Source organism: Saccopteryx bilineata, chromosome 1, assembly GCF_036850765.1.
Source record: "Saccopteryx bilineata isolate mSacBil1 chromosome 1, mSacBil1_pri_phased_curated, whole genome shotgun sequence".
NCBI classification, from domain to species: Eukaryota; Metazoa; Chordata; class Mammalia; order Chiroptera; family Emballonuridae; genus Saccopteryx; species Saccopteryx bilineata.
The window spans coordinates 193,343,472-193,366,457 of record NC_089490.1 but is presented as its reverse complement, the minus strand read 5'-3'; the positions used below and the strand labels follow the sequence as shown (position 1 = coordinate 193,366,457).

At 36.4% G+C, this 22,986-nt stretch overlaps 1 long non-coding RNA gene across 1 annotated transcript; it reads left to right on the top strand.

Annotated features, from left to right (window-relative positions):
* The first annotated feature begins 3,860 nt into the window (after positions 1 to 3,860).
* On the top strand, positions 3,861 to 21,961 carry LOC136320274 (uncharacterized). Its single transcript, XR_010728287.1, has 3 exons — positions 3,861 to 3,918; positions 5,180 to 5,274; positions 21,823 to 21,961. It is a non-coding gene; the product is annotated as an uncharacterized lncRNA (long non-coding RNA).
* Positions 21,962 to 22,986: the final 1,025 nt, after the last annotated feature.

Here is a 22,986-nt window from a genome sequence, read left to right as displayed (position 1 = left end):
ATTATTAGTTTTCTTTATCTTATAAATCATCCTACAGATTTTATTAAAAAGTATTTAAAAAAGAAAGACTATATGTCCATGTAACTTTTGCTTATTTTATTGACAGTATTATCCTTAAAATGTATTAAATCTTTGTTGAAAATATTTGAGGAAAATGTAAATGCAAAATACAGTTAATTTATTGGGGAATACAATTGTTTTTATCTACTTTGAAATTAAAGAAGGGTTTCAATATTATACCTAGTATGCCTACATCTTATTTTTTAAATAAAATTTTATATTACAGCGGTTTAGGTTTACAGACAAGTTACAAAGTTAGTACAAAGTTCCCAATTACCTCTCACCCAGCTGTCCTTATTAGTAACATCTTACATTAGTATTGTCCCTGAGTCATACTAATAAATCAGTATTGATAAATTATTATTAAGTCATACTTCATATGGATTTCCTTCATTTCTAGATAATGTTCTTTATGTTCCAGGATCCAATCCTAGACGAAACATGATATTTAGTCATTATGCCTCTGTACACCCTTTTTTTAGACTTTCTGATGACCTTGAGAGTGTTAAGAAGTACTGATAAAATATTTTAAAGACTGTTCTTCATTTGGGTTTGCCCAATTTTATTTCTCCTCTCAATGCTAGACAAGGCTTCTCTGTTTTGGGGAAGAAAACCATAAAGATAAATTGTTATTCTCAACACCTTATCAAAGGTACACACTATTACTATCACTTATCACTATTGTTATTAATTTTCATAATCTAGAAGACATAGTGACTGTCACGCTTCTCTGCTGCAAAATTCCCAGTTTCTTTTTTATTCATCTGTATCCTTTACTTTTTGGAGGAAAGTCACTTCTGCAGCCCACACTTGAAGAAGAGACAGTTAGGTGCTACCTTCTTGAGTACAGAGTATTTGCATAAATTATTTGGAATTCTTTTGCACAGATCTGCCTATCCTGCCCCTCATTTTATTTATTTATTTAATCATATTTTTGCATCAGTACGGACTTACAAATATTTGTTTTCTACCATGGGGTATAATCCAACATGACAGTTATTTTCTTGCTTTGGTCATGTGGGCTCTCTAAAGTAGTTCCTACTCCTTTTAAAATAGCCATATCATTTTCTATTTCTTTTCTTCCTGGCACTGCAAAATGCCCCATGTTCATCCTTGATTTTCCATGCCAGGCCCTAGAATCAGCTATTTCCCTATGGAAACCTCTATTCTTTTTATTGGAGAATGGTACTAGAAATTAAGATCTTTGCACTTGTGGGTTTGATGTTAATGATAAAGCCGTACATCAAACTAGTGAAAAATCCATACTAGAAAATGCATGCGATGAAGAGTAAATATTTCTCCCACATTCACATTCCTTTTTTCTGTCCTCAAATGTACTCTACATTTCAGATGTTTTCTAGACCAGTATGCATCTCTCTCTCTCTCTCTCTCTCTCTCTCTCTCTCTCTCTCTCTCTCATTTTCTTATCTGTTACTTTCAGTTACATAAATGAAAAGATAGACAGCAGATGGCACATTATTGAATCTGACTTCTTTTCACATCAGTTCATTTAGAAATGGGAAATATATAGATAGATTGGTGGAGAAAGATAGACCATTGTTCAGATAGACCTTAATTTTTTTGTTTTTGGAAGGGCCCTTGGAGTTTAGGGAAAAGAGGAGAGGCAAGAAAAAACACGCCCAGGTGAAGGGGGTGGGAAAAGATACGGGCGTGCTCCATAGAGAGAGCCCACCTTAATTTTTTTAATTGTTAATGTGAAACTAAACAATGAACCTTTAGTTTGTATTCATCCTATTATTGTATGCACATCACTATAATACTTATATACTTTCATAAGTGATTTAATATATATTTTTTCTGTATTTTTCTGAAGCCGGAAACGGGGAGAGACAGTCAGACAGACTCCCGCATGCGCCGGACCAGGATCCACCAGGCACGCCCACCAGGGGGTGATGCTCTGCCCCTCCTGGGGGTCGCTCTCTTGCGACCAGAGCCACTCTAGTGCCTGGGGCAGAGGCCGAGGAGCCATCCTCAGCGCCCGGGCCATCTTTGCTCCAGTGGAACTTCGGCTGCGGGAGGGGAAGAGAGAGACAGAGAGGAAGGAGAGGGGGAGGGGTGGAGAAGCAGATGGGCACTTCTCCTGTGTGCCCTGGCAGGGAATTGAACCCAGGACTTCTGCACGCCAGGCCAATGTTCTACCACTGAGCCAACCGGCCAGGGCCTGATTTAATATTTTTAATGTAAAGAGTCACATATGGATGACTATGGAATTATGTTTGGCAGTTGAACAAAAATCTAGCTAATCAGGCCTGACCTATAGTGGCACAGTGGATAAAGCATCAACCTGGAAATGCAGAGGTCGCCTGTTCAAAACCCTGGGCTTGCCTGGTCAAGGCACATATGGGAGTTGATGCTTCCAGCTCCTCCCCCCCCTTTTCTCTCTCTGTCCCTCCTCTCTCTCTCTCTCTCTCTGTTTCTCCCTCTCCTCTCTAAAATGAATAAATAAAAATATAAATAAATAAAACATCGTTCAGACTTAAATATAAATTAAAAAAATCTAGCTAATCAGAACATACACCTTTTGGATGGTACCAGCAGCTAAGTCCTAACAAAGCCTTCTCCTTGACCTGTTACATGGTTGAATACATGTTTCCTGTCCCCCTTTTAAGACTCCTAAAATCGTTTAATTATCATGGGTTGGAATCTACTTTGTAATATTCTTGTCATGATTTTTATGGCCATGTTGATTTTGTATTTTTTGTTTTTTTGTGACAGAGACAGAGAGAGGGAGAGATAGGGACAGACAGGAAGGGAAAGAGATGAAAAGCATCAATTCTTTGTTGTGACACCTTAATTGTTCATTAACTGCTTTGTCATATGTGCCTTGACCGGAGCAGGGTGGGGGAGGACGGCTGACCGAGTGACCCCTTGCTCAAGCCAGCAACCTTGGGCTCAAGCTGGTGAGCCTGTGCTCAAGCCAACGACCTCAGGGTTTCAAACCTGGGTCTTCTGCATCCTAGTCCAATGCTTTCTTTATACACTGTACCACCACCTGGTCAGGCTCTGGCCATGTTTACCCCAGGTAATCTTTCTGTAGGATTCTTCAAGCTTCAGAATCACATGTTCTCTGGTATTTCTTCTGCATCTGAGTTTCTACAATAAGCTCTACTTCACATTAACACCACATGGCACTAGGGGTGCATCTATGTATCCATGTGCAGAATATTTTGGATCCTTAATTATATTATTTGCATGAGCCTAGGTAGAAGCCATAAGAATTATAATGATGGTGAAAAGCAAAAGTGCAGATAACCCAAAACTAAGTCAGAAATGGATTTAGCTGCTTCCGCTAAGTGGAAACACGTAAGCTGATAAGCTAATGTAAAAATGTAAAACCGATTTTCCTCTTAAGTTTAGAGGCAAGAGACAAAAACTAGGGCTGAAACTCAATTTTCCTTTTTCTTCCCAAGAGGAGATTAAATACCCTTGTGAGCTTACTATATACTGAAATTTACAGATTATAATCATGGTCATCATCATCACCATCATTTACATGGACTATGCTTTCTCTTTTTTAGAGAGCTTATACAATTTATATAAATATTGTGCAGATGCAGGTGTGTGAATATACTGATCAAAGATGTCCTCTAAGAGCCTACTGTTAGTTTCTAGAATGCTTATGATAGGGTATCGATATAATGTAGAATTAATAATATATATATCATATATATATATGTGTATATATATATATATATATATATATATATATATATATGATTGCTAATGCACCATATGGAACCTATTTCCTAGATTGTCTTGAGCACTGCCCCCAGGAATGCAGGAGAACTACTGAAGCTGGAAGCTCCCATTACCTTGAGGAGATGACTGGCATCCAAGGTGCAGTAGAGACCACTATTAGATCAGAATATCATGGAGAAAAAGTTACAGTCTCGGGAACCAGCCATCCTGCTCCATTGACTCTTTCAATGCTGGGAATCAGCTACCTTACCTTATGACTAACTGCATGCTCCCCATTTACTAACCTCATCTCAAAAAGTATATGATCAGCTCTCACAACTGAGATTGGAAGGCAGGCTTTGGGCTAGGATAGGCCACCTGTCTTCTCAAGTTGCTGACAATCTTGATTAAAGATGCCTGTTACCCTCTCAGAGCCAGTCCCTGCTGTTGTGGCGATGGGTGACCTGAACCCTGGACCAGTTTTAGTCCTATAGCAGTTACACAAATGCAGGGCTAAAAAATATTTACACTTCTTACAGCTACCAAAGATATAATTAACTAATTAATGTCTGCAGGAGGAAAAATAATGATTCTCTCTTATAAGATTTGTGGAAGTCGGCTATTATTGATCATATTGTGGAGAACATTTTCTGGGAATCATTTGTTTGGCACTGCAATGTCCAACACCAATGCTTTAACAACAACATCACCAGTTCTGAACCTAGAGCAACTGAACATTTTGCCACTTTTCCTGTTGTTTGGATGCAGCCTTTGCCATTGCTCATGTCTTCTTTTTGATACTCATCCAAAAGACAACTGTCAACATGTCTACCTCAGAAGGGTGTACACATCTGACAGTCTCCACAGACATATTTTAGTTCTTAAAGCAAATTATCACTGGGTTGCACAAATCCTTATACATTATGAACTACTAGTTGGTGTGCAAATATTTCATTATTTTGTGAAATTGTTACATTGGCCACCTCTACCAGCATTGCATTTCATACTTTCCATGTACTGCTGATACAAGAATGAGAGCAAAGGGGAAAACATAGTTGTGAAACTTGGGTGTGAAATTTGAATACTTAATAAGAAAGAAAGCACTGGATTTGCAGATATCAATTGTAAAGAAATAGGTTACTCTGAATGTAGCCTATGGCACAACATACCTGAAAATTTAATTGCATCCTCTACACCAAGTATCAAAAAGCACGTCACATTGAGTGGGGAGCCCCTGCATGGAAAATCCCTAGAAAGTGGTCTACTACCCCTGCCCCCCAAAAGATTCTAAATATATATATATATATATATATATATATATATATATATATATACCTTTTGTACAATATTGGTATGTATTTTTTAGCCAATATTTTTAAAAACAGTCTAAATAACACAGTATAATATTATTACTTTACAGATTGTTGTTGGAGGAGTATCAAATGCCATAAGGAAACTATAATGCACATGAGGTGAAAAGTAGGAAGATTATTGCTGGTTCCATTTCTACCTGTGGTATGTTTTGCTCTCTCTTTATAGTTCTAAGGTGTACACTTTTAAGAAATTTTATACACTTGATGTTTTCAGTCTCCAGTTCTATAAAATCTGTTTTTTCTTAGCATCATAGACTCATGATCCAGGGTATTATAAAATATTGTTAAAATACTGATTTTCCAAATGGGCAACACAAGTGGCACCACCTGTGTATTTTATGCTCTCTGTTGTCCTCTATCATTACCTCCCCATTGTTAGCAAACTTCTAACAGATATAACTTCCCTTCCTTGTTTGCCCTGTTGGCAGAGCAAATGGTATAGAGCTATCACAATCCCAAGTTCAAGAAGACTAAATTAATACTATGTAAAATATTTCTTTTCTCTGACACCATGAGCCAATTATTAGTCCTATATAAAATAGCCACCATAATAAAATTGAAATCTTCATCAAATTATGTACTAAATATGTCTAGTATTTAAATAATTTGGAGTGAAGAAGCAGAAAATTGTTATTACCTAAAAGCAGGAAAAATTTGTAAGGCTTTATGAAATTTAATTTGAACATGACATGTGTGAATTTAATAAAGTATGGATGCTTTAAAAGACAGAAATTTTACTTCTCTTCATCCATGAAATCAAACAGTTCTCAAATTTTTTGGTCTCAGTATAACTTTACACTCAAAAGTTATTGGGAACCCACAAAACCTTTGTTTATGTGCATTGTATCTATAATTATCTATCACAGTAATTTTAAAACTGAAATTTAAAAAGATTCACTTATCAAAATAGTCAAGATTAACAATAATAAACTAACTACTATGAACAATTGTTACACACAAAAATAGGAAAGATATGCTGCTAGCCCACTGCCTTAAAAGAATTACTAAACAATAATCTTCAGGCAAAAAGCAAGTAACACCGGATAATAATTCAGATTCACACAGAAAGGGAGATCAATGAAGGAAATTATGTAGGTAATAATAAAGGATAATAAAATTTCATATTTTTTTCCTTAACAGTTTTATAGTACAATTACATAAATTAGTATTTGTATATTTGTATTGTTGGGCTTTTCACCATAGAAATGTAAAATGTTAGACAATAATAGCACAAAGGTAGGAATGAAACTGTGTAGTGGTAAGGGAATATACCAGATGGTAATACAAATCCAGTAATCCAGAGGGAGAAATGATGAGAACCAGAAAGGGTAAATATAAGGAAAATATACCTAACTTTATAAATACAAACTTGTCTTCCTTTCTTCTGTCAATGTCTTTAAAAGCAAAAAAAATTTATAAAGCATTAATTACAAGAACAACTCATGACATATATAGGTGTATACCAATAATAACACACCTAAAGGGGTGAGAGATCGGTTATATAGTAGTAAGATTTCTATATTTAATTCTTTTTAAGTTATTACATATCTGAAATAGAATATGTTAAGTTGTGTATTTGCCAAAGCCAGGGTTCTCCGAAGGAACAGAATAAACAAGACTGTGTAAGTATTAAATATATAGAAACAGATTTATTTTAAGAAATTGAGATGCAATCATGGAGAAGGGCAAATCCCAAATCTGCAGGCTCAGGAGAAGTCCATTCAGAAACACAGCTCGGCGGCACCTCTGAACCCGGGAAATGGGAGCCAGTATTTTTGCTCCTCAAATGCAACGTAGGCCAGGCACAGAAAAACAGTGACAGACTTGTCCATGAAGAAAGGGAGAAAATGGAGGGGAAAAGGGATCACTAGTTCTAAGAAATGTTGAATTCCAGCCTGTCAAACTTGATTAGGTTTCAAAGCCTGTAAATAATCATCTATGGTTCAAGGCTCTGCCCCGTGGGTTCAGGGCTTCTGCCTCTGGGCTTTGGCTCCACCCTCAAAGTCATCCTTCCTTTTATTAGAAGGTGGCAAGTATTTTAAGCTGGGTAGTTTTATCAGCCTATTTCTGCGTTTTAGAAATTTGAGAGTCTGAAAACCTTTTGTTTTATCTTCTTTCAGTCCCTGTCGCTCCAAACTGGTATAAAATTCTCAGGCACTTTGTGATTCTTCCAAGTATGTTAAAACATTACTCCATCACCAAATAAACACCAGGTCCCATGACAGACCCCTGCTCTACACCCACTTCACACCCGCAAAAGGAGACCTATCTTAAGCCTACTATTTAAAATACTTACAAAACATTCAATTCAAGGAGGGTAAAAATTTTCAGCTAATTACATTTTTCAGGGAATATTTCAACATCATCATCAAACAAGTCATTTTACATATGAGTTTTACACCCGAGTCCATAGTATTAAAGGGAAGGAAAGCTTCCTAATTTGTCAGCAACTCATGAACAGTACCCTACTCTGACAGAGGCAGCCTTCAAATCTTACTTTTTCACCAATCTTGATTAAAAGTCAGCCTTATTTAGCATTGAAAATATTTAATATAATGATGACAGGAGTTATTTAACAGCTGACAATCCTAATCAATTACTTTCTTTCCATATTTTTCACTATAATGTCCAATTTTTTAATTAGCTTAATAAAATTTTTTAAAAATGGAATTGTATTAGTAATTATTTTTATATATAATTGCAGAAGTCCTTAGTTATGGCAGAATTAACCTTGGCTGCAGCTTATTACTGCTCTTACCCTTAGCCACTTGGCATTTGGTTAAAATGCACATTCAGCACAACTCTTCAGTGAAACGAAAAGAAGCAGCAGTTAAGAAACTAAGCTTTAGAGCATGCCCTTTCTTTTCACTGGGAGAGTCTAAAAGGAAGAAAATACCTTTCTAAGGATCACAGGGACTCACATCAGTGTAGTTTCCATAAATTTAAGAGAATGCTGAATTCCTAGAAAGAATAGAGAATTATATGTGCAAATTTTTAGGGATCAAAGACTATGAAATTATAATACACCATTAATTTCATTTAGTGTAAATTAAATTGTCTTAAAAAGAGCAGATTCATCCAAAAAAAAAAGAACAAAAGTTTGATTACAATTAGCATGGAGAGAAAATAGAAACAAAACTAGTACCGTATTTCATGAGAGCAAGTAAGAGCAACTGATGGTATATTTTCAGTGTGTAATTGTATACATCCTTTCAAAAATTTCCTAATGGTACTTGTCTTTCTCTGACTGGCAGATTTTACTTGTATGTGGAATCTAATGAATTAAATGAACCAAAAAAAAATAGAGACAGACTTATATAGAGAGAGCAGGATGACAGCTATGGTGAGGTACAGGGGATGGGCAAAAAAGGTGGAGGGATAGAGCAAAAAAGGACAAAAAATAAATGCCACTCAAGAACACGGACAACAGTGTGGAGATAGTTGGGAGAGGGGATAAATGGTGATGGACAAAGACTTGACTTGGGTGGTAAATATACAATACATGTACAGAGACATGTGGTAGAATTGGGCACCTGAAACCTGTATAATTATATTAATCAGTATCATCTTAATAAATTCAATTAAAAAAAACTTTCTGGAGGAGATGACATCAGAGTAATGGTGGGGTAGGAAGTGATACCGATAAATCTCCCCCAAAACTCAACAAGATCTTCAACCAGAAACAGAAAAACCTATCCTTGGAGCCTCCAGATGTTTCGCAATACACCCGAAGGTATGGTCGAGCAAAAAATTGGCTAAATATATAACCAAACCCCGAAGGAAATAGGGAGTAAGAAAAGCTCCGCCTTCCTCACTAACATAAACAGGGCGGCTTTCTCTGGGATCCGTGAATATAGAAACTGAGGTGGGCAAAGGGGGTGAATAGATCCAGGCCGCGGCACAAATGGCCGAACCAGGCTGTGGCACGGAGATCCAAGCTGAGGAAAAACTGATCCTGTGGCAACCCGGGCAATACAAGCTAACACTCGTGCCAAACCCAAACAAAGAAAGACAAGCGGGGAAGCCATTTTACCCGATCTCCTGGTCGGCGTGCGCAGATAGTGGGCGAGAGATTTCCTCCTAAGCCCTGGGAATGGGTGCCCGTGTTACCCCACAGAGAGGCAGAGTCAGAGGCCTTTCTGTGGGCCGAAAGCGGAATCTCTGGGCAGCCCCAGCACCCTGGGAAAGCCGCGCATGGGAGGGAGTGAGAATTAATTCCAATGGTGAAACTTTTCCGTGCTGGTAGGGGATTCACTCAGAGGGAAACGCGGCCGGCCTCATATTCCTGGTCTGCGCACGCAGATAGTGAGCGAGAGATTTCTCCGAGTGCCTCGGCAGTGCGCGCCCGTGTTATCGCACAGAGAGGCAGAGTCAGGGGCCTTTGTGTGGGCCAAAGCGGAATCTCAGACCGCCCCAGCACCTTGCAAAAGCTGCGCACGGGGACGGAGCAAGAGCCAATTCCAACGCTGCAACTTTTCCATGCGGTTGGGGGTTTCACTCAGAGCGTGAGACTGCTGGCTGGATATCCTGGTCTGCGCGTGCAGATAGTGAGCGAGAGTTTCCTCCAAGCGCCCCAGAAGTGGGCACCCGCCTGTGTTACCGGACAGAGTGGCAGAGCTAGAGGTCTTTGAGTGGGCGGAAACCCCACCTGAATATGCTAGCAGCTCTGACTGACTGAGCCTTACCCAGAGCCCTGTGCTGAGTGGAAATAGAGTGGGGAGTTGCCAGCTCTTTGAGCCTCTTACTATCCAGGCAGAGGCAGCAGCAACCCCATAGCTGGATTATCAGGCTACTAATTGAGGAAGGAAAGACTAGGAGAAAGGCTCCAGGAACACGGACTCTCTCACTGTCGGAGCCTATAAATGCTAATGAACCTCAACTGCCAACGAGACTAAAGCACAATACATAACATCGTCATAGAGACTTATCAACTGCAAACCTCTACCTGAGCGTGCCAAAGGGGCAGAACCCGGGGTACAGAGTCACCGACCAGAAAGAGAGACAGAAAAGAAAAAGCAAGAAGATAACCTGTCAAAATCAAGAATAATCTGCAGACTTTATAACCTATCTCATTTTAGTATATTTGTTCGTTTGTTTCTCTTATCTTCATTCTTGATTTTTTTTTTCCTCCTCCAATTTGGCCAATTAACTCTCTACCGGTCTTACTCTCTCCTCTCCTTGAACTACACTACCCATAAGGGTTACATCTCCCATTATCTTTTCTCTTCTCTTCCTTTCTCTCTATGAGGGTTGCACTCCAAAACCCTTAACTCTCTCTCTCTCTCCCTCTCTCCTTGCTTTTTTCTTCTTTTAGTGGTTCCCTCATTTTTTCTCTATCTTTCTTTTCTCCCTCTATATTAGTTTCTTCCTTTCTCCTTTACATCTCCTCTCATTCAAACCTCAATAACAAACAAATTATCTTATCTGGGACTCAAACTTATGTTTATGGCATTTTGGGTTTTTTTTACTTCACCTTTTTAACCCACTAGCAGTGCTCCCATCCCTGGCTCTCCATTTTATCTAGTTCTTGTTCCACTAAATAGAATAGTAATTTTTTAACTTGTCCACCCATTTTTCTGTTTTCCTCTTATTCCTCTCATCATAACTCTTAGTCAACCAACACCTAAAAGCAAATCATTTTATTCTTGACCCAAATTTTTTCCTTATTTGATTTTTGTGGGTCCATACCCCCTCCTTTTTTCTTTTCTTTTTTTTTTATTTTTTTTTGCCCCTTTATTACTTTTCCCCAATTCAGGCTCTCCATCACAGGCATTGTTTGTTATAATTCACAGTTGACCACAAGATTTTCTCAAGAAAGAGGGGAGAGGAGAAAAGAGGAAAAAAAGGGGGGGAATAATTTCCTTTTTTAAAATTTTTATTTTATTTTATTTTTCTTTATTTCATTATTAATTTTTTTTAAAAAAACAACTCTTTTCGATTTTTTATTTTTTTATTTTTTTTAACTTTTTATTCTTTATTAAATCTCATTAATACTATCAACAAAACCACCCTCAGATGCCATTAAGGAAGAGAAAATCGAATATCATGGATACAAAAGAAAGAGAGGTAACACAGCTAGATGAGGAAAAATCTATGGAGAAAAAATTTAATATATTGGAAAGCTTGGAGCTAAATGACAGAGAATTCAAGATAGAAATACTAAAAATTCTCCGAGATATACAAGAAAACACAGAAAGGCAATATAGGGAGCTCAGAAAACAACTCCATGAACACAAAGAATATATGTCCAAGGAAATTGAAACTATAAAAACAAATCAAACAGAGATGAAAAACTCAATTCACGAGCTGAAAAACGAAGTAACAAGCTTAGCTAATAGAACAGGTCAGATAGAAGAGAGGATTAGTGAAATAGAAGACAAGCAACTTGAGGCAAAACAGAGAGAAGAAGAAAGAGACTCAAAAATTAAAAAAAATGAGATAGCTCTACAAGAATTATCTGACTCCATCAAAAAGAATAACATAAGAATAATAGGTATATCAGAGGGAGAAGAGAGAGAAAATGGAATGGAGAACATACTCAAACAAATAATAGATGAGAACTTCCCAAGCCTCTGGAAAGAACTAAAGCCTCAAGTTCAAGAAGCAAACAGAACTCCGAGTTTTCTTAGCCCCAACAAACCTACTCCAAGGCATATCATAATGAAATTGACACAAACCAACAGCAAAGAAAAAATTCTCAAGGCAGCCAGGGAAAAGAAGAATACAACATATAAAGGAAGGCCCATTAGATTATCATCAGATTTCTCAGCAGAAACACTACAAGCTAGAAGAGAGTGGACCCCAATATTTAAAGTCCTGAAAGAGAGGAACTTTCAGCCACGAATACTATACCCATCAAAGCTATCCTTCAAATATGAAGGAGAAATAAAAACATTCACAGATACAGAAAAGATAAGGGAATTTATCATGAGAAAACCCCCACTCCAGGAATTACTAAAGGGGGTTCTCCAATCAGATACAAAGAACAAAAAAAAAAAAAACCAGAGCCACAAGTAAAAGCTCCAAGAAGAACACAATAAAACCAAATCTAAACTGTGACAACAACAAAAAAAAAGAGGGAGAGAAGATGGACATTAACAGTAGCAAAGGACGATGGAGTGCAAAAGTACTCAAAAAATAGTTCGCTACAATGAACAGGGTAGGGACCCTTTTCATTACTTAAAGGTAACCACCATTGAAAAAACCACCACAGAAGCACATGGGATAAAAAAGATAGCAACAGAGGAAAGATGTATGGAATACTACCAAATAAAAACAAAAGATAGAAAAACGAAAGAGAAGGATCAAACAAGACACAAAACTAACAGAAAACAAGATATAAAATGGCAATAGGGAAATCACAAGTGTCAATAATTACACTAAATGTAAACGGATTAAACTCACCAATAAAAAGGCACAGAGTAGCAGAATGGATTAAAAAAGAAAATCCAACTGTATGCTGCCTACAGGAAACTCATCTAAGTAACAAGGATAAAAACAAATTCAAAGTGAAAGGCTGGAAAACAATACTCCAAGCAAATAACATCCAAAAAAAAAGCAGGTGTAGCAATACTAATATCGGATAATGCTGAATACAAGACAGGAAAAGTACTCAGAGACAAAAATGGCCATTTCATAATGGCTAAGGAGACACTGAATCAAGAAGACATAACAATTCTTAATATATATGCACCAAACCAAGGAGCACCAAAATATATAAGACAGCTACCTATTGATCTTAAAACAAAAACTGACAAAAATACAATCATACTTGGTGATTCCAATACACCGCTGACGGCCTTAGATCGATCATCCAAACAGAGAATCAACAAAGATATAGTGGCCTTAAACAAAACACTAGAGCACCTGGATATGATAGACATCTACAGGACATTTCATCCCAAAGTGACTGAGTATACATTTTTCTCCAGTGTACATGGATCAATCTCAAGAATTGACCATATGTTGGGCCAAAGAAACAACATCAGCAAATTCAGAAATATCGAAGTTGTACCAAGCATATTTTCTAATCATAAAACCTTGAAACTAGAATTCAACTGCAAAAAAGAGGAAAAAAATCCCACAAAAATGTGGAAACTAAACAACATACTTTTAAAAAATGAATGGGTCAAAGAAGAAATAAGTGCAGAGATCAAAAGATATATACAGACTAATGAAAATGACAATACGACATATCAGAATCTATGGGATGCAGCAAAAGCAGTGATAAGAGGGAAGTTCATATCACTTCAGGCATATATGAACAAACAAGAGAGAGCCCAAGTGAACCACTTAACTTCCCACCTTAAGGAACTAGAAAAAGAAGAACAAAGAAAACCCAAAACCAGCCGAAGAAAGGAGATAATAAAAATCAGAGCAAAAATAAATGAATTAGAGAAGAGAAAAACTATAGAAAAAATTAATAGACCAAGGAGCTGGTTCTTTGAAAAGATCAACAAAATTGACAAACCCTTGGCAAGACTTACCAAGGAAAAAAAAGAAAGAACTCATATAAATAAAATCCAAAATGAAAGAGGAGAAATCACCACGGACAACGTAGATATACAAAGGATTATTGTAGAATACTATGAAAAACTTTATGCCACTAAATTCAACAACCTAGAAGAAATGGATAAATTCCTAGAACAATACAACCTTCCTAGACTGAGTCAAAAAGAAGCAGAAAGCCTAATCAGACCTATTAATAGAGAAGAAATAGAAAAAACCATTAAAAACCTCCCCAAAAATAAAAGTCCAGGCCCTGATGGCTATACCAGCGAATTTTATCAAACATTCAAAGAAGACTTGGTTCCTATTCTACTCAAGCTCTTCCAAAAAATTGAAGAAGAAGCAATACTTCCAAACACATTTTATGAGGCCAACATAGCCCTCATACCAAAACCAGGCAAGGATGGCACAAAAAAAGAAAACTACAGACCAATATCTCTAATGAATACAGATGCTAAAATACTAAACAAAATACTAGCAAATTGAATACAACAACATATTAAAAAAATAATACATCATGATCAAGTGGGATTCATCCCAGAATCTCAAGGATGGTTCAACATACGTAAAACAATTAACATAATACATCATATCAACAAAACAAAGAACAAGAACCACATGATATTATCAATAGACGCAGAAAAGGCTTTTGATAAAATGCAACACAATTTTATGTTTAAGACTCTCAACAAAATGGGTATAGAAGAAAAATATCTCAACATGATAAAGGCCCTATATTATAAACCATCAGCTAACATCATACTAAATGGCACAAAACTGAAGGCTTTCCCCCTTAAATCAGGAACAAGACAGGGTTGTCCCCTCTCTCCACTCTTATTTAATGTGGTACTAGAGGTTCTAGCGACAGCAATCAGACAAGACAAAGAAATAAAAGGCATCCATATCGGAAAAGAAGAAGTAAAGGTATCACTTTTTGCAGATGATATGATCCTATACATCGAAAACCCCAAAGAATCCACAAAAAGACTACTAGAAACAATAAGCCAAAACAGTAAGGTCGCAGGATACAAAATAAACATACAGAAGTCAATAGCCTTTCTATATGCCAACAATGAAACATTTGAGAATGAACTCAAAAGAATAATCCCCTTCACGATTGCAACAACAACAACAAAAAGTACCTAGGAATAAACATAACAAAGAATGTAAAGGACTTATATAATGAAAACTATAAACCATTGTTAAGGGAAATCGAAAAAGATATTATGAGATGGAAGAATATTCCTTGTTTTTTGTTAGGTAGAATAAATATAATCAAGATGGCCATATTACCCAAAGCAATATACAAATTTAATGCAATTCCCATCAAAATTCCAATGACATTTTTTAAAGAAATGGAGCAAAAAATAATCATATTTATATGGAACTATAAAAAGCCCCGAATAGCCAAAGCAATCCTAAAGAAAAAGAATGAAGCTGGGGGCATTACAATACCTGACTTCAAACTATATTATAGTGCCACGACAATCAAAACAGCATGGTACTGGCAGAAAAGTAGACACTCAGACCAATGGAACAGAATAGAAAGCCCAGAAATAAAACCACATATATATAGTCAAATAATTTTTGATAAAGGGGCCAACAACACACAACGGAGAAAAGAAAACCTCTTCAACAAATGGTGCTGGGAAAACTGGAAAGCCACATGCAAAAGAATGAAACTGGACTACAGTCTCTCCCCCTGTACTAAAATTAACTCAAAATGGATCAAAGATCTAAACATAAGACCTGAAACAATAAAGTACATAGAAGAAGACATAGGTACTCAACTCATGGACCTGGGTTTTAAAGAGCATTTTATGAATTTGACTTCACAGGCAAGAGAAGTGAGGACAAAAATTAATGAATGGGACTACATCAGACTAAGAAGTTTTTGCTCAGCAAGAGAAACTGATAACAAAATAAACAGAAAGCCAACTAAATGGGAAATGATATTTTCAAACAACAGATAAGGGCCTAATATCCAAAATATACAAAGAACTCATAAAACTCAACAACAAACAAACAAACAAACAATCCAATAAAAAAATGGGAAGAGGATATGAACAGACACTTCTCCCAGGAAGAAATACAAATGGCCAACAGATATATGAAAAGATGCTCATCTTCTTTAACTATTAGAGAAATGCAAATCAAAACGGCAATGAGATACCACCTCACACCTGTTCGATTAGCTATTATTAGCAAGACAGGTAATAGCAAATGTTGGAGAGGCTGTGGAGAAAAAGAACCCTCATACACTATTGGTGGGAATGTAAAGTAGTACAACCATTATGGAAGAAAGTATGGTGGTTCCTCAACAAACTGCAAATAGAACTACCTTATGACCCAGCAATCCCTCTACTGGGTATATACCCCCAAAACTCAGAAACATTGATACGTAAAGACACATGCAGCCCCATGTTTATTGCAGCATTGTTCACAGTGGCCAGGACATGGAAACAACCAAAAAGCCCGTCTATAGATGACTGAATAAAGAAGATGTGGCACATATACACTATGGAATACTACTCAGCCATAAGAAATGATGACATCGGAACATTTACAGCAAAATGGTGGGATCTTGATAACATGATACAAAGCGAAATAAGTAAATGAGAAAAAACCAGGAACTGCATTATTCCATACGTTGGTGGGACATAAAAGTGAAACTAAGAGACATTGATAAGAGTGTGGTGGTTACGGGGGGGAGGGGGAGGGGCACAAAGAAAACAAGATAGAAGGTGACAGAGGACAATCTGACTTTGGGTGATGGGTATGCAACATAATTGAACGACAAGATAACCTGGACTTGTTATCTTTGAATATATGTATCCTGATTTATTGATGTCACCCCATTAAAAAAATAAAATTATTATAAAAAAAAACTTTCTGCAGTTCTGGAAAATATTTTTGCTAAAATTTATACAGAAGTGTTAAAGACCTAAATATCTTAAACAATTTTGAAAAAATTAAAAGAACAAAGTGAGAAGAGATACACCACCTGATATTGAACCTTACTATGCAGCCATAGTAATCGGTACAGCATAGTACTGGTACCAGAATAGCTACATGTATCAATGGACTAAGATTGAGAGTCCAAAAATAAGCCACGCACTTATCGCAGATAGATTGTTTTAATTATAACTTTAAATCAGTGGTTTTCAACCGTTTACACTTGGGACCAGTTTAAATGGGAAAATTAATTTTTAGACCGCTAAGGCAAAAATCACCCTGAGCATAAACAAATTCAACTAAGATCACTGGGTCCATAATTGTTAGACAACATCCGTGTGGTTGACTCTTTCACTAACTGGCATGAAATTTCTGGCATGGTCCAACAGTGGAAAAACACTGTTTTAAATTATATTTTCTTTAGTTGCAATTTACATTCAGTATTATTTTGTTTTAGTTTCAGGCAGAGAGGTTAGACAATAATATACTTTACACCGTGATCCCTTATATTTCAAGTCCTCACTTGGCACCATACACAGTTATTATAATATAATTGACTATATTCCCTAAACTATACTTTATGTCCCCATAACTGTTCTGTAACTACTAATTTGCATTCTTAATCCCTTCACCTTTTTCACTCAGTTCCCCAACCCCCTCTGGCAACCATCAGACTATACTCTATGAGTCTGTTTCAATTTTCTTTGTTCACTTATTTTGTACTTTGGATTCCACATATAAGTAAAATCTTATGGTATTTGTCTTTCTCTGTATGACTTATTTCACTTAGTATAATATACTCTTGCAAATGGTAAAATATCATTTTTTATGAATGAGTAATATTCCATTCTGTATATATACTATTGCATTTTTTAAATGTTTATTTTATTTTATTGATTTTAGAGAGAGAGAGAGAGAGAGAGAGAGAGAGAGAGAGAAGCTTCAATCTGTTCTGCTATGTGCCCTGACTGGGGATCACACCTGCAGCTTTTACATATTAGGATGCTGCTCTAATCAGTTGAGCTATCTGGCTAGAGCTGTACCAACATTTTTTTTTTCATCCACTCAACTATTGATTAGCTTTTGGGTTGCTTTTATATCTTGTATATTGTAAATAATAATGACAGTTTTACTTTAATCACCTATGACTCCAAGCAAAGTTACTTTTTCTAGAGAATGTAGAGTTTAAAAGATACTCTTTGTATTTACAGAACTCTAAGTATATCTATATGATAAAATATCATTATCAACCTAAACATCCAGTCACGTTAGAAAACAAAACCTTCCAGGAAAAAAACAGTTTATAAAAATTCAATTACCAAAAACCCATAGATAAGAAAGAGTAAGTTCTTTTTCATCTAGTATTTATATGATCCCTCATTTAAGGAGCAGGATGTCAACATGTCGATGGCAAATAGCAAGGCCATAAGTAGTCAGTAACAAAATGACCAGAGAGTGCATAGGTAAACACTGGGGCTTGAAAGAAGCATCTTATCAGGATCATAACCATTTCCTTATACGTACTCAAAAGAGATTACACCATCTCCTAACTTTGGAGAATTATGAAACTCAGTATCACAATCTACTGAAGATCCACCTGGATTCCCTAAATGTAAATATGATGAATAAAATACATGTATCGTTCAATATTCAGAATAAAGTTTTCTAAGTTTCATAGTATCTTGACTTAAAAAAGAAAAACAAAACAAAATAAAAACTTCTTGGTAGTTTCATATATAGAAAACTGACTGGGTCATATGAAGCCAGGAACTTAAAAAAGAAAAAAAGAAAAAGAAACATTTACTGTTCCCTGTTGTCCCTGGTGCTGCTATTGAAGGTCAGTGCTCTGGCATGCTTTTTGCCACTGCAACCCTCCTTTTATAGCACTGACACAAATATCCTGTGTAGGGTCCCACTGGAATCCCCTTTGGGACGCCTCATTCACTGCTGTGGTTTTCCTAGGCTTGGCATCATGAAATATTGTTGATGTGAATCTCCAGGCATGAATGCACTGACTTATTCTTTATGACACTGAACTATTTTAGACACAATGTAGAACTCTTACTGCAATGGATATAACAGCTGACTCAAATGGACTGTCTTTGCATAAAATAATCCTTTTCCATTCTTTCCAAAGATTGGTAAAGGTTGATGTCAAATGAATCCTTAGTTTTTCAGATTGAAAACCATTGATAGTAAATTTATAATGGGAACTTTCTAGAAGTAAACTGGGCAATTGAGCTTGAAAACTCACTTTTAGAATTGATAATGTAAACTCTCATACTAAAACTTTTCAAATTCTAGCCGGACCATGTTTTTCCTCTTACTGCACAATCAGTCTTGGCTAATATCTCAGATTTCCAAAATGTATGCTGATTACCTAACATCAAAGATCAATACCTTGCTTATTGAGTCAAACAGTCCTAAAATACCTATAGCCCCCTGAATAGTTACTGCTAGCTGGTTAAGGTATAGGCTAGTGATATTATCACATTCAGTATGAGTTAGGGGTCTAACGAGAAGCAAAACTTGTATTTCTGTTAGATACACAGATGGATGGATGATAGATGATAGATAGATGATAGATAGATAGATAGATAGATAATAGATAGATGATTGATAGATAGATAGATAGATAGATAGATAGATAAATAGATGATAGATGATAGATAGATGATTGATAGATAGATAGATGATAGATAATAGATAGATAGATGATAGATAGATAGATAGATAGATAGATGATAGATGATAGATAGATGATTGATAGATAGATAGATGATAGATAATAGATAGATAGATGATAGATAGATAGATAGATAGATAGATAGATAGATGATAGATAGATGATAGATAGATAGATAGATAGATAGATAGATAGATAGATAGATAATAGATGGATAGATGATAGATGGATAGATGATAGATAGATAGATAGATAGATGATAGATAGATAGATAGATAGATAGATAGATAGATAGATAGATAGATAAAGTATTAGCTCACACTTGATGGAGGCTGACACGTTCCAAGATCTTCAGGGTGAACTGGCCAACTGGAGACCTGGGAGAGCCAATGGTGCAGTTTTATTTCAAGGCTGGCAGGTGGCAGAGGCTAGATCCAGGAAAAACTGATGCTTCAGTTTCAGTGAGAGGGCAGGAAAAAGCTGATGTCACAGCTTAAAGTCAGTCAGCCAGGAAGATTTCTTTCTTATTTGAGTGAGGTCAGCCTTTTCGTTCTATTCAGGGCTTTGAATAATTAGATGAGGCCCGCCCACATCAAGGAGGACAAGATGCTTTACAAAGTATACCCATCTAAATGCTAATGTCACCCATAAACTCCCTCACAGGAGCACCCAGAATAATGTTAGGCCAAATATCTGAATATTTCATGGTCCAGTCAAGTGGACACATAAAATTAACCAGGATTTTGTGATTTAGAAATGTCTGCATCTATATATGCTGTTACTAGATATAATATAGTTATATAAAACTAAAGAAAGCAACATGCAAAGAAATCTAAAAATAATTTTGCATTATATTAAATAATTGGCAATACAGTGTTTTTACCTGAGGCTATTTACTATCTTTAAAATATGACGCAAAATGAAATTTATATGTGTTGGGCAGATAAAATATATTATGCTCACTGTGTTAAAGATGGCACTGCCCACATGGAAGCTTGTCGCCCAGGTGATATTAATGTGTTTTGGGGGTGGGCTGTGGGCAGGCAGGATCCTTGTAGCCTAGAGCTTGGTTTTAGGACTAAGCCTTTCCCACCCTTTTTGATGTGGGGTGGTACAATCCCATCATGCCTCAGATAAGTGACTTTGTATTAGAGACTCCCCTGTTTTGTATATTGGATTAAAAGTTTTGATTTCTGCACTATAAAGTGGGGCAGATGAGAGCTTGCTCTCTTGGTTCCTGAGATTAGCATTAGAAGAGAGAGGAGAGCAGAAAGAGGCCACGTGGAAGAGGCCAGGAGAAGCAGCCAAGATGGCGGAGTGCTGAAGGAAAAGCCAGTTTGTGCAGAGTTTGTGCAGAGAGAAGGAAGGAGTTGGGGAACAGAGGTGAATAAGTCTGGTGAGCTAGAAACCTTTGATTCTAGGAAACTTGGATAAGTCAGTACCTTTGTGAGCACTGAATGTGAGTGGGTATTGGAGCCCAGTGTGTGTTTTTACTTGCCCGCCAGGTACAAGCTAGGATTAAAGATGATGATTCACCAGTTCTTGGCTCCATTGTTTCATTACCATCTGTCCAAATCCAATGCGAACCTGCATGGGCTGGGCGGCTGTGATGGTGGCCCTGTCTACTGGCCTCACAATATGTCAGGTTGTTTCTTTTGCATAAAGTATATTTGGGGCATCTGTGTAACTCACCTTCCCAAGTATTTACATATATGATTAATAGAATAAGAAAATTGTGATATAGAAAATATAAAACAAAAATATTTCTTCTTTATTTTTATTAAGACAATTAATTTTAATGGGGTGACATTGTTCAACTTGACCACATAGATTTAGAGAAAACATCTCCAGATCATTTTGACATTTGATTATGTTGTACATCTATCATCCAAAGTCAAATGGTCCTTCATCACCCTTCATTTGGTTTACTTTATGCCCCGCCCCTCCCACCATCTCTTCCCTCTCCTCCCTTCCCCTCCCCCTTGATAAACAATAAGTTACAGATTCAACTGAATGAAAAGGTAACATAAAGACTAGAGAATTATTTTTTCCATCTGTCAATATTTTGTCCTAACAAGGATCATTGAAAAGACAAAAAATATAGGATGATAATTTTTTAGAAGTTTTTTAGGAGAAAAGAGGGTGATAATCTCTTTCCTTAAATGAGTTCTAGTTTCTGTATTTTGGATAAATGTTCTGTTTTGCATTATTTTGATAGCACTAGGAGGCACTTTTATTCTAAAAATGGTAATTGACCCTGTATACTTCAAAACTTGATGGTCAAAGGAGAAACTTGAAGAGTTATTATTTCAAATACATACATTATTTTTAGTTTTATGTGATGTAGTATATTGAGTTATCTTTTTTGTAGGCTGAGCCACATTAGGAAAACCATCCTACTGTCCTTCATTTATTTACATATTAATTTTTAAAAATATTCAATGCCAGGACTGTGCTGAGGGTACAGCAAGGACTAAGATGGATTTGATCCTTCCTGTTTTCAGTCTAGAAAACAAACTGAAGCAAAAGCCTCTCTTCCAGGAACAGCCCAGGAGATATAACCTACCCTGTGTCAAGAATTTTCCCGGGGATACAGCTGTGAAAAAGATAATGGCATTTGCTCTGAAGTCATCCACAGTCCCCGTGGAAAGCAAAGACTGCATTCTCAAGTTAGGTTGGCCAAGTATCTATGCAGCAACAAGTTTAAAAACACTGTGTGTAAAGATTTAAAGGCATGTGTGAATAGAAGATGGTTTTATCAAATAAATGTTCCTTTTCAAAGGAAGCTCTTGGTTTGAGTTGTCAAAAAACAAAAATTATTGTTGGTTGCGGTGCGGGGGAGGGGTATGAGTAACTGTCAGTAGTCTCATGCAATGATGCTTTTGGATGTTGATGTAACAACTTTCCGCAACTGGTTGGGTAGGGAGGCATTCCCTCCATGTCAGGGCTACTCTGACACCTCCAAGACTGGTACTTGGTGAATGTCAGAAGATAAAACTATGTCAATGAACCTTTGTGTTCTCGGGATGAGCACTGACAAGAGCTTTTCTTTCAAACGTTCTCTGGAACAGAGGAAGCACTGGAAGGATGCCATATGGTTATTACAGCCAAAAAAAACAAACAAAAAAACAAAAAAACCTACTTTTTAAGTACAAGCAGGTTTTCAATTGGACAATGTTAAGAAATAAGAGTGGACAATATTGGAATATCTAGTGGACTGATGCATGTGTAGGCAGGGTCATGAATACTTAATGTGAGTTCATTTGTAACCATAGCTGGAGATATCTACTCTAATAATATTATTTATTTTATAAATATGAGCTTACATGCACATATGTCAATATCTTCACAAATATAGGTTTTATGTGCATATATTAATAACTTCATAAATATAAGCCTTGTGTATACATCTCTTTAAATACATTTTATGCCTTCCCTTTGAGTCTAACATTTCAAACCCACTCAATAACAAATAATCCTTTACAGAAAGCATATTAGGGAAATAATTGTTATATAAACATGAGGTTAGTGTTTAAGATAAATGATTTGGAATGTAATATGAACAAAATTGAGATTTGATTTAATAAATAAATTAGGAAATAAATCTCTGAGCTTATTCAGGGATAATATATTAATTTGCAACCTACACCAACCCTGAGTTCATATGAATTTACATTAAAAGGCCACTTACAGTTGACCAGAATA